The following is a 16,061-nucleotide window of genomic DNA, read 5'->3' as shown; positions in this document are numbered from 1 at the left end:
AAGAGAGCAGTTATTTGAGCAGTACAGAAAATCTAAGAGCATCAAATATTTGGCATGAAACGATTTAAACTTCAGTATCAGTATAAAGAGAATTAAATTCATTGACTTATTGTCTATACATTAAAGTATATATTCATGTAATCAACACTTAAAACAGCATGTGAAATAAAAAACTTACCTAGGAGATAGTTGGCTGAAGCTTTATCTGTGCTCTGTCAGAATATACTGAGACTCATTCAGCAGATAGGAAGCTTTTTTCAATTTGAAATGCATTGTGCACTCTCGTCTTGTGATTTCTTTTTCCACAGCATCTTGTTCACTGCTGCTTCATCTTGTGGTATTGGTTGTTTTCCAGTTTATTTCCAGGTATCTCCAATATCTGATATCTTCCATATTTAGCATTTTTGTTTATTCTGCCTTAATCAGGTAACAGAAAAGAACCTGTGAACTTTGCATCTTCCCACCCCCTTTCACTCCACCCCCCCCCCCCCCAAAAAAAAAGGAAAAACAAAAAAGAGGCAAATGCACCGACTCCAGTTAACTCAAGTATTCAGCATCCATTAAAAATTCATTTAAAGATTTAGCATCAAGTAAATTCCATCTGTTTTCTGTAGGTGATTCCAATACTGAAAAGTTATTTCTCTACAAGCCTCCACTTTTTATATTTTAGTAGGCAAAGCGCAGGATCAGTAGACTTCAGGTCTTAACTTTTAACCCCTGCAACATTATTCTGTGAAGGATGATGAAGGTCTGCCTCTCGCAGCTCCTTATGCTTCTGTCAGACACAGACGTGAAATGCCGCTTTAGAACAGAGGGAAAAAATCCCCAAGGGTGTAGTGTTTTGTCATCTCTCAGGACAGTGAGCACGCATGGCATCAATGAGTAGCAGATATGAGCTATTCAAACCAGTCGCTGAACTGACAGGATGACGCTTTCATACATAATAGACCCATTAATTATTTCTTCTGATGGACAGCAGTGTCTACAAGAAGAAAAAAGCTGCAGATGATAATACTAGGTTTGATAGGTGCTCTATGTTTGAACAGCCTGTCATCAAAAATGAATCCAGTAAAAAAAAAATGTTTTTGGGGTATGATTAGGTGAAATGGACCAGAGTTGTTTTGATACAGTAGATGTTGTGTATGGGGTTAAAAACTGCATTCAGGTTACGGTCAATTTATAGCTAGGTTTTATCAATAAGGTGTTTCAAAAAGATTTTTTACAAAAAAAAAAAAAGGTGCTTTGCTTCATGTAGCTATGGAACCTGGTTATAGTCTTGTGATTTTTTGATTTATAATTTAATGTGTGGATTAAGCCTACACATTCATGGGAGTTTTGTTTTCCCTTTTACCCGCCCTTCCACCCCTCTCCCCAAACCTTACTGTTTTAAAAGATGTTTTTCAAAGGGCTGTGTTTATGAAAAAGATTCTCAAACTCATTACACATTTTGTATCAAACAAAGGCTTTCCGACTTCAAAAACACTTCCAATTTAGAAATGTAAACTGTCTGATTTAATGTTAATTAACCACTTTCTTGAGGCTAATATGTAGGAAATAATGTGTAATGAAAAACTCACTTTATTGTAGCATAAGCTGTTTGCAAATCTCCTAAAAGAATACAGGTAAAACCTTTATTCACTGTACTGATGTTGTTAGGGGCAACATATGCAGAGAGTGGGAGAACGGTGCAACATTTGGAACTTCTCATTAGAGTACAGTTTTATTTTCTCCCCTTGCAACTTTATTTACTTTGACTTTTCTTTTAAATTTCTTGGTAAAAAAATGTTTAAAATTTTCATTCCCCCCCCCCCCATAAAGAAACTATGAATTTCTTTCATAATTTGTCCTAATCTTGTTTCATTATAACAGCAAAGTTATTTTCATCTTTCTTGTTGTGGAACAATGGAAATGAGTAGAACTGTGCCCTAATATTACAACAAATGACTCTTGAAATGCCTTTATCCTCTAGCTTGCACCCTCTCTAACTCCTGACCAAGTCCAAGCATACGATGACTGTAACTTTAAATCTAAGTTGTCAATCTTGTCCTTTTAGATAAGGAGATGAGTTGCCAAGGATACAATGGGTACATGATGTAAAGTCCATGCTGAAAGTGCTGGAATGAGGCATACTTTCTGAAATAATATTAACACTTTCTGTCTCATGAGTAAGCATGCAATGCACGTCTGGAGTCGATAGCATAACCTGAACTGAATGTGTCCTAAATTTATTAGGATATTAAGTGAAGGTACTGATTGTTACAAAATCCTTCCAAATATTTGGAATCTGACAAGGCTCAATCTGTGCGTGTGTAGCGATAAATAACTTCATATAGTCTGAATTCGCAGTCTTTCAGGAGACCAAGGGCAGTCGTTACTCCTTGTAGTACAGGGCACTCGGATATCTACTCTGTAGTTATCCCTTAAAGAAGTCCTGAAGTGCAAAGTAATTGAGCCTTTTTAAACACGCGTGCATACATACATATGTATAACATCCACATTTTTTCCCCCTTAAGAACAAGGTAAGCATATATAAGCATATATGTATGTTATCTTCAAAAGAGTTCTGCTGTGTCAAACCTGGAGATGAGGGTAAACGTGGATGAAACAGCATGTTAAAGTTTAGGGGATGGCAGTGGTCCTGTCATCTGGGCGTGCAACCTGAGTCTTAAGGTAAGGAGATGTTTGGTGTTAAGAATTCAAACCCCTAGGTGAAAATTTTCAACCTTGAATGTAGCGCAAAGAGGAATTGCATTTTTAGTGTGGTATTCTGAGTGTCTTTTCTGTTTGGTCAAGCTACAACAGGAATAAGCTGTATGTAAGATACCTATCTGAAGGGTACACATCTCCAGTGGAGAGTGCTGCAGCTATGTCTTAAGTGGCAAAAGTTTCAAGCATGCTCCACTCTCAAGTCTTTAGCGCCTATATTCTTTCTTGTGGCTGGATGTCTGCTGGCTGTCAGTCAGCACTGTCATATGTCATTAATTCTTGCAGAATTTGGTTATCTTGCACTCGCAGAATGGTGTGGTGAGGGGAACCATGTAGGTCAGCAACATCGGTTGACATGTCAGGGTGCATCCCTCTGCTTTGCTTCGTTTGGTTTGTGGCCATGCTATTTTCTGCATTGCTTTTTGATTACAGAAAAGTAAACGTTAGTATGTAGTGAGGAAGAAGTGCTGTCCTTCTTGGACAAACATCTCTATCAGTTCCCTTTAGTTTTTCAGCGCTTTTAAACTGAAACATTTATGCATGTACCTATTATAGCTAGAAGCCTCAAAATAACTACTAGGTAGTTCTGAGTAGCAGTGTATTGAAACTATTCGATCTCAAGGAGACTTGATATTTTATAACATCAAAGATGATAGCTTTTAAATAATATTAAGCCATACAATACTGTCTGTGTTAGTCTGTTTATGATTAATAATGATAGATTCCTGAATTCTAGAAGTCCATGTGTTACTCCTTCTGTAAGGAAGTAATTTGTCAAATATATCAGGAAAAATATTTTTCTAATTAAAACTGAATAATCAGTAAAGGCATAACTCAGTGAAATGGTTATAAAAATTATAGTGCATGGTAACCATTAATGTTAATACTGCTAATAAATTTGAAAAAAAAAAAAAAAGAGAATACATACTTTTGGAGAATACGTCTAAACATTTTCCTTTCTGAGAATTATATCAAGTATGTATCACTTATCTAACAAAAAGCTATGCAAATGGAAGTCCCAGTCTTACTTTTTTTTTTCCCTGAATGTTATCATGCAGCTTTTCCAGGTCTGTATGATTACCTGTTGCAAGCAAGTTGATAACCGTAGTGGTTGCTTTTCAGAGAAGAGCAGTGTATTTACCAGGATTTTAAAATTGCTGAAGAGCTTATGTTCTGAAGAAAATGTCCTGATTGTTGCTACTTTTGTTGCCTGCAAGTAGTTGTTGCCTTCGTGAACAAAATTATTTTCCTACTTCCTCTTCAACCTCTGTGTGTGTGTGTGTGTGGTCATGGTGGTGGTGGGGCAGGGTGGGTAGGGTTTTGCTTTCTAGTGACCTCATATCAATAATTTATTATGGCAGATTAAAGAATTCTCTTTTGTCAGTGGAATATGTGATTATTTTCCAGCTAAATCAAATTCATCTGCAAAACTGCAAACAATTTTAATGTCAGTATAGAATGCATTATTTGTTTCTTAAAAAAAAAAAAAAAACATGTATGTGTAAATGAAAACTTTTTTGAAATTACTTTTATTTTTCCTATAATCAGCTAGATAATTGACACTGAGCAACTTTTGAGTGAAATTTAAAAACACGACAACCTGAATCTTAAAACTGCTTTGAATTTAACAGGAATATCTGCTTGTTCTCAATGAACATAGGAACTTGTGCTTTCTTACAATGAGGATATTCCTCATAAAATGGGTCTTCCCTGTACTCTGAAAACTAGTTTAGAACAGCAAACTCAACACAGAAATGGACTGAGATAGCTCAGAAGGAACGGAGTTATTGTTACCTAGGAAATGAGTAAGTATAAGTGCTTAGCACAGCTCTTACCATGTCAGACATCTGAGGGCTTTGCTTCCTGGAGTTAAGTTACAGCAGTCAAGGTTAGACTTGAGGCAAGATGGCTTTAATAGGAAATCCTTTGAGAGGAGAGACAAATACTTTGCTTTTCCACTTTCATAGTGGAAGAATTGCTAGATGTACTTGGACAGAAATGTATACTAATGATGATTTAATATTTTTTCCAGGACTTGATTTTATTGCTACTAACATTTTCTTGGAAATTTCATTCAGTGAAGTTTCACTAGGATAATACTTGGAATTTAAATATAAAATGTTTTTTGAGATAGGTAATTAGCATACAGGTTTTAGTTAATATGTTCTATAAATTATACTTTGTGCATTTTTTAAATAAAATGTGTCTTGTTATGCTTTTTTATTTTTTCATTATTTGATTATTAGAATCTCCCGAAGATTTCTGCTGTTGTCTAATACCATATTAGGAAGAATAAGTAATGGCTGTTTCACAAATACATTTTTTGTAAATAAATAGTATTTGTGAATATGTTTGTGTGATTTAGTCCCATTGCAGCACGATACTGTTTTGGTAAATAAATCCTGAAACTGTATCTAAGAGTAAACATTTCTGCATGATTGTGGTTTTGTTAACTTGTGATGACTGGGGAATGTGTGCTCAGCAGATGCTGGCCCAATATCTTATAACGAAGTCTGGCGTTTTTTAGACTACTGATATGTGTTTGCGCCGGATGGAATATGACCTTGGTTTTCGATTGTCTTGAATTTTGCACTGATGTGGCACATTCACACGTACACACACGCCCAACTGGTATTAAGGGAAGTTTTACACTTGAATGGTTGGTTGTGAAGGTTGGGGTGGGTAAGGTTGTGACCACAGATTTTGGAAGAGTTTTGTGGCGGGTGGTGTCGAAGACTTTGAAGTTTTGCTTATGCGCACTCTCTTTCCCAACTTGATCGTTCTAGTTGCCATAACAACTTCATAATAGCGGAGCATTTGCTGCTGTAGTTAAGGTTGTGTCAGCACTTCCATTATAAGCTATTGTTTTCAGGAATTTGTAATTTATCTGCGGGCTTAAAAATGGCATACAGTAAGCCTATGTAATTGGCTTTAATGTATGGTACCAACTTTTCGCAAAGCTGCTATTGTTTCATCTCTGATGGCATGCGTACAAAAGAATATTGTTTTGAGTATTTTTTTTTCTTTTTGGAAAAGTAGTAGCAAAATATTCTTAGTCTAAAACTAATTTTGACTGGTTCCCATCTGCCAGAGGTATGAGAATCAACATGTTCTTCTGCTCTACCACAATGCTCCATCCCGCCTGTATCCAGTTAGACCCATCTGTTCCTCTTAGTTAAAAGGTTAGCGCGAACACGGTGCTTTTCTGGGAAGTAGGGAAAATATAACCTTTTAATAAGAGAATTTCATATCTTGCTAAGAAATGATTTTGACATCCTGAATACTTTCATAATTAATTACATGTTAAATAAAGACTATCTCTGTTTCTTATTTGTTAGATGGCTTCTGAAATGCAAGAAATGGAGGGGGAGTAGAACAAAAGCTGTTATTGAAACAAGCCCGTTATTCATTGTGGATACAGTTTGTGTTATGGAGTTTTAGCAAAGAATTGTACACAAGTTTAACACAGCTTTCTGAAACCTAGAGACTGTTTAACCTGGAAAACCCATCTAAGAGGTTACATAATTTGTGAATGATCTCTTCCAGGTTCTATAACGAGTGGTTCCAGTAACAGCTGGATTGTTCAAGGACTTTCCTCCACACAAATGGGTTTTGTTTTGTTTAAAACACTTCTATTTTTTTTTAAGCTTATCTTATTGCTGATTGTACTGCAGGACATTTGCCCCTTAAACAGAATGATAGCTTTTTACTGTAGGAGACAACACTTTGAGTGTACATTATGCAATTTTAGACTTTCTTCTGCAGTACAGTTACTCATAAATTAGAACCAAACTTTCTTTGCTTTTGAAGCAGAGTTTTATTTTGAATTAAAGTCTTCACTTAAATAAAATTACTTAAATCTGAAGCCAGTATGTTCTTTTTTAGTTCAACTATGCAACTTCTACACTGTAGTACCATCTAATTGCAGGTATTTAGACATTTGTAAATTGATAGATGTTTTAAAAACTTCAGCAACAACATATAACTTTAATTGAAAGACTTACTTGATTTGATTTTACTGGTCTGTACTAAATGCAGCTATTCATTTCAAAGGCCAGTTTCTTTGACTTTGTTTTTAAAGGAAAATCTAGTTAAAACCTTGGATATTCTAAATTTAATTTAATCATCCTATTAAAAAAGTATTTAAGTATAAGCTACACTGAAGAAAGATTGTATATACTTTATAACTGAAAAACACAAATAGCTTTTAAAAGCTCTTTTAACAACGTTTACACAGACTTTTCATTTGACTCTAGACAAGCGAAGTATTCAGCCTGGATTTCCTGTTTCCAAACAGTTGACTGTCCTTTCTTTGCTTAACTTCTTAGTGTATTTTCCCTTTGCCTCCCCAGAGTCTAATTAACATTCAGCCACTTTATATTTTTGAAATCATATTCTTAGAGTTGATTTGGGGTATTTTGTTTCCATCTGACTACTAGATTTTACAGATGAAAACTTATAAATGTTGTAAGAAAAAAACCTTGAAGTACTGAATAAAAAAATTACTTCGTAAAAAGCTACATCACAACGGCAGTTGCAAATTGCATGTCTCCGTTGTAGGTTTTATAGAAGTCTGCATTTGTTCTCCGATCATCTTCTGTTAGTTTCTACTTTATTCTTTTTGGCCTCAGTCCCCACCCCCAATTTATGGAGCCTTGAATTCCAAAGAGCACTTCTACCTGGAGGATTTATTTTAAATCTCAGCACGAGTGGTTTATTCACCTTAGTTGCTTTCTAGGTTCTGTGTTCTGTTTTGATTTTCGTTTTAAAATATTTTTTTCATCTGATAAGAATCTGGATTGTAAGAATTTGTGGAAACATTTCCATCCTTTGCGGATTTCAAAGCTTCAAAAGTCATAGTATCTCATCTCAGCTCCTTTTGAGCAAATACCAGAACAGAATACTCAGTACTAGCTTGGTACTTTTCTTCATGTATACTTCAGGTGAGAGAGAATATAGAAGGGATTAATTCCATATTGCAGTCTGTAGGTAAACTATAGTCTCTATCTACACTTAATTTGAAATTAAAAATGCAATTCTGTGGTGCTATTAATCTTGCATTTAGTTAAATGAGATTGCTGGACATTCTCTGTAGCAAAGGTCTCTCTTTTCTTAGGGTAAAAAGTGACAGCTTTAGTGTCAATTGTATTCAGGAACAGCAGTATAGAACTAATAAAGACTAGGACGTGATGCTGCGTTGTTCCAAAAGCTCTTAAAAACTATTTTCCAAGATAATTCCTATGTTGATCTTCAGTGTCTTAGATATCAGACAGTGGAAGAATTATATATTTATGAAGGAAAGAATTAGATGGAACTACAGAACTCAGCTTTTCTTTTAAAAAGCTGTGTTTTGCAAATAGACGTAAAAGCAATTATCCATAAATGCCTAGGTATGGTTTGTTTCCAGAAAGCAATCAGCTATAGATCCTTTCTCTTCTCACTTCATTTCTTACATAATTTTGAGAAAACAGTACCCTTTTTCTAAAAATACCACACAGCTGCAAAATTACTGAGATTAGTCAATCTCCAAAAAGTTCTCTTAATGTAAAATTTTGTTTTTACTTTCTACTGGGTATATATTCTTATCACTGAAAGGGTATTGTTCAGCCTTCAGTTGAGCTAAGGTTCAAACTTGTTTAAGTTTCACCCTTATCCAAAAGTTTGTTGGTTTCCTGTATTGTTTATAGTGTAAAGAAAGCTCTCTGTGAGCTATGTATGTTGTTCTGACCCAGCAGGTAGTAGTGCATATGAAAAACAGGTGTCCTTAGCCAGGTGGTTTTATAGTGGTGTTGTGTAGTCCCGTTTTCTTTGGCAATGATTGAGATAGATGTTTTTGCTCTGAAAATGAGTGGGGCTATCCTGCAAGAGACACTGGAAGGTTCTGGAAAGTCATTTTCTACCTTTGCCATGAGAGGTAGAAAAACAGATCATCTTCAAGAGCCTGTGTAATCTACCTGCTATATGCCTGCTTTCATATATGTATTGTATGGGAAAATAAATAAATTTTTCCTGTTTTAAGTTGGTGTGCAGGGTTTTCTAAAGATTCCTTGTATAAGTCTGCAAATTTCTAAGTGGAGTCAATAATCAAAGAATGTGACTTGTGCTGCTTGCTAATTAGGAGAGAAATGGGATACAGCAGTGGCAAAATTTAAAATCTAGCTCATTATGCACTAAACTCATAAGTTAATATTCAAAATATATTGGAATTTTAGCTTACTTTTGCTAGTTACATATTTTACTGTGCAGTCTATTAAGTAACCTTATGTGTCTTATACATTTTAATCCTCTAACTTTGTCAGTTTAAAAACTTCTAGAGCCTTTACAAGAAAGAAGAATGAAGTAAAAAATTCAATTTCACAAGCTGGTTAAACAACAGTTCTAACAATAGCTTAGGAAAGTTAAAAGGACAAAGGAACCCATTACTGCTCTGATTTGGAAGGGAACTGTCAGTGAGTAAGGGAGAGTGCATATTGAAGGACCAAAAAATAGATGTGAAGCCTTCATATGTTTCTTCATCATGTTATATAATGATTTACAGTTTTATATGGATGAAGGGATATTCTTTGTTGTTAGCTTAGCTCTTTTGCATTTCAGTCAGCACTTTAGTATTTGATTAATGAATCCTGGAGTTGGGCTTTATCATTTTTGCATACTTGTGGAGAAGGGACCAGAACACTTTCTCAAGAGGAGAAGAAAAAACACAAAGATAATGTGTTCTCTAGATACATAATATAAATAATATCTACAGATAGATACTTCCTCTATGGTAATCTAGGAAAATAGGTTTTATGTTTTTACTTTTTTTTTTCCTGGGGATTTATTGCTGCAGAGTTGAGAACTGAGTAGAACACAACACATTGGTAACCATTTATAACAGCTTCCACACTGTAACTCTCAATGAACTGCTTTAAAATTCTTTTAGAACTTTGAAGAAGGTTGTACTTTGGTCCCAGATGAAGCCTTATGATTTTAGGGATGATATGATTTGTGTGAACTAAGGGAAGGAGCAAAAGATATATAATGGATATTTGTTTGGAAAAATATCTATCTGTGCAACTGTCTACACTTCAGCATTTAAATAAATAAGTGGAGGACAAACTAACCTACGTATAATGCATTACTTATCTTTTTACTTGTTGGGTGTTTTAGTTACAATTTTTTGAATTGCATTTTTAAAAGTTTGTCTATAAAGTTGCTCTAGGTGAGAATTAGCCTATTTGTGAGTAGTGCTGCTGGGGTAATACAAATGGTGTCATCAAGCATCTGTTTGGACATGCAGCTCCAGTGTTGTCACTGAAACTATAAGTCAAAAAATGTTCCTTATTTGACTAAATAGAACTTATTTTTTGAATGTTTGTCACTTTTTTTTCTAATTGCTATTTACTGTGGCTGGAGACTGTTAGTAATGAAGACAAATCTTATATCTTTCTTTAACTCTTGGTTACTGGCCAGTGCTCCTTTCCACCTCTGGACTGGGGAAGTACAGTAGGAGAGACACAATAACTTTTGATAATTACCTAGTTAATTAAATGGTACTGAAGTGTTACTCTATTGCATTCCTTTTCAACTGATGAATTATGAAAATATTAAACTGTTTTTTCATTATGCACTTTTTTGGGTGACTCAATGTGTGAATGCATTTGTCAGTCGAATTCTGAATATCATGCTATGCTTTATCTCAAGCACATTTTAAGGAATCTTTGTGTTTTTGTTCAATTACACAAGTGTCAAGTCTCTGAGGGGAGGGAGCACAAGACTCATGTTTCTGTTATTCATCACATGCTCTCCTGCCACACTGCAAGCATCCTGAATACTGGCAGCAAAAGGCTGCTATCTCAGCGCCCTTCTGTGAGCCCATGTGTGAGGTGCACTTGGGTGGAAAAGGAAAGATCTGCAAACCAAAGAGGCATGGGCATCGAGAACTGGGTGAGAGGCAGTAGGGCTGTGCAGAAGCACAGAGAGAGCCTCAGGCCTCAGCTCTCCCAGCTGCATGACCTGTAGCCCAGGGCCAGTGTCTTAACGTGGGCCGATGCAGTGTTATCACTGAACTGGTTTGCCCATCCCCGTTGTTTTGTCTAGCACATGCACCTTCTACGCTTCATTCCAGCATGCTTTGGAGAATTGCTTTTGGGCTTCGAGCATCCTAGTCTGGTGGGAGGTATCCCTGCCCATGGCTGGGGGGTTGGAACCGAGGTGTCCTTAAAGTCCCTTCCAACCCAAACCATCCTGGGCTGCTGCGATTCTATGAAATCCTCTATTGTTGGCTGCCACTTTAAATAGAGCCAAATGTTAAACTGCAATACTTGCGAAGTTAATACAGCTGTGCAGTTAAAAATGTTATTATTTGAATCTTCTAAACTCTCCCACGAACCCCATTTGGCAAGCGTATCAGCTGGAGCACTCATTATTTTTCCCTGTTCTTACACAAATGAATTTGTAAGATTTTACCCCATCATGGTGCCCTGAAGGTATCTACTTCACTCTCCAATCAAATACACTTTATCAGTCAGTTAGATAGTTGTGGATAGTTGAAATGGTCAAAAGACATTTGACTTTTTTTTTTTTTTTAATCACAGTAACAAAACCCACAAAAAATATCTTAACTATGTTGTGGCTCACTGTGTTTTCTGCCTAGGAGAAAAAAGTGCTGTTTGTTTATCTCATTAAGGTTGACATTTACCTCCAACAGCTTAAGAGCTGTTGCTCTCTGTATGAACACCTTGGTGAACAATCTCAGTTTTGAAGCTAGTCCAAATGAGGATGGCTGAGTACAAAACGTACAGTCAGTTATAAAGCACAATTTCTTTTGATTGGATGATCTACTTCTGAAAGTCAAAGAGATGATGAGTTTTACATTGGTATAACAATATACAGTTGTATGATTGGATTAAAAAAGTATTGTCATTAAAAATGAAAGTCGAACATGTTGATTTAGTCATTTGACTTCAAATGTGTGCTCCAAATCACTGCCATCTTCTGTGCAGACCAGGCTGGTAGGACAACTTCAACGTTTATTTTAACACTTTGAGATAATCCATAGGATGTGCATTCAGAAATGTTACCTCAAGCTTCAACTAACAAATGAAAATGACATTTGCATAATCAAAGATAGAAGGCTCATCTCAGGGGAACCTTAATTTTATGCTCCTGATAGTGACTATGAAATAAGAATTTTTGAGCTGAGATACGGATTTCTCATAAATGCTCTAATTTTTGACTTTATAATTGTATAAGAACTGTAACTTTGTAGTGGATGCAAGGGCTGCTTCTTTAGTGAATAATCATAGAATCATAGAATCATTTAGGTTGGAAATGATCTCTAAGATCATCAAGTACAACCACTGACATAGCAGTGCCAAGTCTGTCACTAAGCCATGTCCCTCAGCAGGACATCTACGTGTCTTCTGAATACCTCCAGGGATGACGCATGATGATACGTTTTTAATGGAACATGAAGAAGAAATATCTTGAAAGCTGAATAAACACTAACATGATTTTTGAAAATATGTAGTTCTTGAAGCTGTTTGTCATATTTTTATTTTCTTAAATTAAGATTTTAATCAAGCCTTGATTTATGGAAATCAGTAAGAAAAGCTTTAGAGGCAGATGTTCAGGTGACCTGCTGCTAGGAATTCTGTATCTGCGGCCTAGATAGTTTTTTTTAATTTTATTTTTTCTTTATTTTTATTATTGTTTCTTTTACTTCTTTATTCTTATTATGTTCTTAAATAAAATAGGAACAGTATTGTTAGTAGAATCTTCTAAGAAAATCAGTTTTTTCTTTCCTTTTAATTAAATAATAGGAAACTATACTATTAAACATGTCTTCTGTAAATATGACAGACCCAATTCTTTTCTGGTGTAACCGGTTGCATTTTAACAGCAGTAATGCCCATCTGCTTCACAGGGATTCTTGGCAACTTCTGTGCACTAAAAGTTATAAATGCTTCAAATGATACTGCAAGTTGTATAATTTTGGTTTACTGAAGCCTGTATTGGAACACACTGTTCTAACATGCTGTAAGTAGATATAATATGTATTTATATAATTTTATTAAGCTTGGCTCTGAGTTTTCTCAACATTTATGATTAAATAATAAATCTCTTACTTGCGGTCTCTGGCATTCAACACAGAAAAGTGGGCTATTCTAGAATTCACGTACAAAGTGTAAAGTATTATTTTAGGGGGATCATGTCTTTAGATGGGATATTTTAGTTTATTGTCCAGTTAGATGCATTTTATAATTCTATTTGTCATGATGAAAAATCAGATGATAGGAATGTTTTGGCATAATTATTTTGACCTTCCAGGTTTTGCACTACTATCTGTAATATTTTGGTGGAAAAACAGGAAGATAAAACGTGTGAAGTTTAGGAAAAACAGTAAGAGAAAATTTATGCTTTTTAACAGCAAAACAAATTACAGAGACTCTGAATTCAGCCTGGTAAAAGGACTTTGTTCACTAGCTTGTAAGCCATGTACATGTGTTTTTGTCTTGATAGAAGAAAAACTTCTGAAATAGTTCCTCTTATGATTTATCAGTTGCTAATAAAGCACTGTGGAACTCTGGACAACTGTGAACAGATTTTTTTTTTTTAGTATTACAGTGGAATTTCACCCTTTAGCAAAGAAAATTATAAAAATTACTGCAGCTTATGACCCTAAAAGAAACATTATACACAAAGATACTGACTATATTGGGGCCCTTTGAAGATGAGGGTCGAAGAAAGGAGATGATCCGAGTGTCATCAAGGAGCAGTGCAAGCGTCTGCTGTGACAGAATAGCAGGGTTAGAGCATGTAAAGGCACTAACAAAAGAGTAACTAAAAATGCCATTCTTTTCGAATTAACTCTTTGCTACTAGCTCTGCTGTAGGTTTATAAACAAATACGAGCTAACAAAGTAAGGAAGGAATTATCCTGCTGCAGAGAGGGAAAGCGTTCAACAGGCAAAAGCAGAAAAGTGGAAGCTTTGAATGTCTTTTTTGGTATGCCTACACTAAGTAGGTCCCCTCTGAGTGGGTAACTAACATAGCTGACAACAGTTGGAAGTCCTTAGAAGGGATATCTTTTGTAGATTTCTGGAAATGTCAGGCACAAGAAGTCCACTTAGATGAAGTATTAGGGATGACAGAGTATCCTTCTGTTGTTTTTCCCTGCCCTAGGAAACTACTTGGTGAGGCACTGAGTCAGATGGACCATCATATAACCATTCCTAGACTGTAAAGGGAAAACGAAATGGAGGATTTAGCCTTTGCATGCCTGATGATAGGGATGTATGGATGTCAGGATGCAGGATAATTCCGGTTGGAAGATTCCTCAGGAGGTCTCCAGTCCAGCCTTCTGCACAAAGCAGGGTTGGCTATGGTCAGACCAGGTTGCTCAGTAGGAATCCCGAAGGTTCACAACAGCACAGCCTCTCTTGGCAATTTACTCCACTGCCTGACTGTCCTCCTGGTGGAAAGGTTTTTCCTTGTACCTGAAGCTGTCTTGTTTATCCCTGTTGTCTCTTGTCCTCCCTCTGTGTGCCATTGAACAGCCTGGTTCCATCACCTTGATGACTTCCCTGTGGGTACTGGCAGGCTGCTGGTAGTTTCCCCCCAAAGCCATCTCTTGCGCAGGCTGAACCTGCCCAGTTCCCACAGCTTCTCCCCACTGGGCAAGTGCTCTAGACCCATCTCGGTGCCTCACTGATTAACTTGCTGCATTTTATTGGTGTCCGTACTGGGGTTTTAAAGCAGGGTGCAGAATTGTAGGGGTGATCAACGAGCAGTGAGCAGAGGGGATAATCACTTCCCTTGCTCTCCTAGCTCTGGTCTTGCCAATGACCCTGGATGCCGTTGGCCTTTCTTTGGTGCCAGGGCATGCTGCGGGCTCCTGTGCAGCTTGCTGCCTGTGCAATAACAAGAGCCCTGGGACTTTTCAGCAGAGCTGCTCCTCAGCCAGACAATTAGTTGAAGCTTGGACACATTTTTGTGGGATAGACCAAAAGTCATGTAACAAGTACATCGCAATGAGATAGGTTTTAGGTTAGACACGGGGGAAAGAAGAATCTCATGTGAGGACAGCAAAACATTTTGAATAAACTCTCAGATGGAGAGAGTTTTTATCTTTTGTCACTGAAGGTCTTTAATTACAAGTTAGAAAAACATCTTCTAGGAATGAATAGAAGTAGGTGATCCTGCTTGGGAAGATAAAACCTCTAGACAGTCACAGGAAGCCTTTTCAAGTCCTGTGATTTCACAATAGTCTGAACAGGAACATCACAAAAAAAAAAACAAAATCTTTCTGAATAACAGCAGCTGTTTAAAGCTAATCTTGCATGAAATGAAGAAGTTCATATGAGTGAACACAGCTCTACATACCATAAGCTGAAGAAATGAAAACAAAAGAAACGGAGCAAAATATGTGAACATAGGTATCACCATTTCTGCATTCCATTTCAACCTATATATACTAACTGAGGAAGTGTTGAAGTTCAGTTCTCATGCAAGGCTTGTGTAGCAGTATTCTTTCCTATTTTCCACAGTTAGTGACATTGCTTCTGTCTTTTCCTAGATCGTTATATTGTTCTTATATATCACTATTTGGTTATTGTATACAAAGTGTTAACATTTCACTGATATTTGAAGAAGAAATGGCTGATGCCACTGGCAGGCCTAGAAATTACCACCTGTAGTTCTACATTGTTTCTCTTTATAATCTGCCTTTTAAAGATTTATTTCACAGTCAGATTGGTTATATTGTCATCTTATTAAATCTTCTATGAGTTTATAACCTGTAATGCAGTGAATATGATTTAAATTGTACACGTGGTTATAATAAAGAGTACAAATATCATGGAGATCAAATAAAATCGAATTATATACTGGGCTTCTAGATGATTGTTTAGTTACTGTATTTTTTTTAAAGTTGATTACTAAGCAATAAATACTTTTTATTAGAAATTTTTATTAGAAATTGGGAGCAATCCGTGTTATTTGTGTCCTTTTACGTGATAGACTTTAGATTATTTAGCACCAACATTTGTGTAGGAAATTACATATGCTATAAAGGAGAAGTATTTTTGACATGGTGTTTGTGTATGAGAATACAGAAATTAGCCTTGGAAGGACTTTTCTGCCCCCACCAGAAACCTAAACCCACCTGTCCTACATCTGCACATGTGTGCGAGGGACAGTGAGGACCTGACTTGCTACTGCTTTCCCTGCATGGTCACCATACATCGTATATTAATGGTTGTGTTTAGGTAAGCATTAGATAGTAACATCAAAGTAATGAAAATGTAAAATGAAGTAAAAATAAAAATGTATTTAACACCCCTGTTCCTTCCTCTGCTGCCCAAATACTAGTTC

The 16,061-nt window shown here is 36.1% G+C and overlaps 2 protein-coding genes across 2 annotated transcripts in view; one reads left to right on the top strand and one right to left on the bottom strand.

Moving 5' to 3' along the window:
* The window catches only part of CHRM5 (cholinergic receptor muscarinic 5), a 56,586-nt gene extending 52,607 nt beyond the window's left edge, over positions 1 to 3,979 (bottom strand). The window contains exon 1 of the mRNA XM_080595292.1: positions 179 to 3,979. The gene's annotated coding sequence lies outside the window, so the exon portion shown is untranslated. The remainder of the gene's footprint in view (positions 1 to 178) is intronic.
* Positions 1 to 16,061, top strand: part of AVEN (apoptosis and caspase activation inhibitor) — a 97,368-nt gene that overhangs the window by 43,851 nt on the left and 37,456 nt on the right. The gene's annotated exons all lie outside the window — the stretch shown is intronic.

This window comes from Anser brachyrhynchus, assembly GCF_964034855.1.
Source record: "Anser brachyrhynchus genome assembly, chromosome: 5".
NCBI classification, from domain to species: Eukaryota; Metazoa; Chordata; class Aves; order Anseriformes; family Anatidae; genus Anser; species Anser brachyrhynchus.
Note: the sequence above shows the minus strand (reverse complement) of the source record. Positions and strands in the feature narration are given on the sequence as shown.